Genomic DNA, 1,043 nt, shown 5'->3' with positions numbered 1-1,043 from the left:
TAATTTCTTTCTATTTTTAGTAGAGACGGGGTCTCCCTGTTGCTTAGACTGGTCTCGAACTCCTGAGCTCAAAGGATCTACCCGCCTCGGCCTCCCAAAGTGCTAGGATTACAGGAGTGAGCCACCATGCCCGGCCAATATCCTTATTTTTGAAGTAGGAATTATATAATATAAATTGCATTAGTAATAACGTATTTAAATGAATAACAGAGAGCTGCATACACAAATGACACATATGAATAGCCCACTGATTTTATTTATTGATGAAGGAAAACTGTCCTAATTCTTTTAGATGTCATGATTTATGGTAGAATTGAAAGACTCATCAGAGAGTTACACACCAAGCTATACTACACACAAAAAACCCCCTGCTTCTCTGATGCTATAAAATGGCATGAGTGCATAAGAATGGAAGTGTGGTGCTGACGCCATGTTTTCTGTAAGTGAGTCAGGATTAAAGTTGATATGTGAGCCAGGCATTAGGGCCTTGATAGCTATAAGCGATGAGGAAGGGTGAAGGCGATAAAGGGCAGCATAAGCTAAGACACAGGGATGAACAAATACGTAATGCCTAGGAGAAAAGCCAACTAGCTCAGTGTAATTACAGAAGAGGGCATGTCAGGAAGTGATAAAAAACACCAGAAAGCGTTCTAATGTTTTAGGTATTTTAGCTATAAATACTTCAGAAAAATTTTTCAATGATTGTTTTGTACAGAAACTTCCAAATCTTAGTAGTATTTTAGAATTTAACAGTGGTAGCAGTGAGAGAGACTGAAGACAGAGGTGCAGCCTGAAATTGAATTCTTGATACATTCCCTAAACTTATCCCCACATAAATGTTTTGCTGATTTTAACTTTTAAATAAATTCAGAATCTTTGAAATCTTCTTTACCTGCCCTACCAAGCTAGTCTAACTTAACATAAATCATTTGAACATAAGCCAGTTGGGCATAGATTAATCGAATATGTCTATTTTTATGTATTAGTCTTCTAACGAATACGTCTGCATCCACTCTTCCCCTGTCCAATCAGTTTCTATTCTG

The sequence above is a fragment of the Propithecus coquereli genome, unplaced genomic scaffold (genome assembly GCF_000956105.1).
Source record: "Propithecus coquereli isolate 6110/MARCELLA unplaced genomic scaffold, Pcoq_1.0 Scaffold17, whole genome shotgun sequence".
NCBI classification, from domain to species: domain Eukaryota; kingdom Metazoa; phylum Chordata; class Mammalia; order Primates; family Indriidae; genus Propithecus; species Propithecus coquereli.
The sequence above is the reverse complement of the archived record's forward strand: the minus strand, read 5'-3'. Positions refer to the sequence as shown.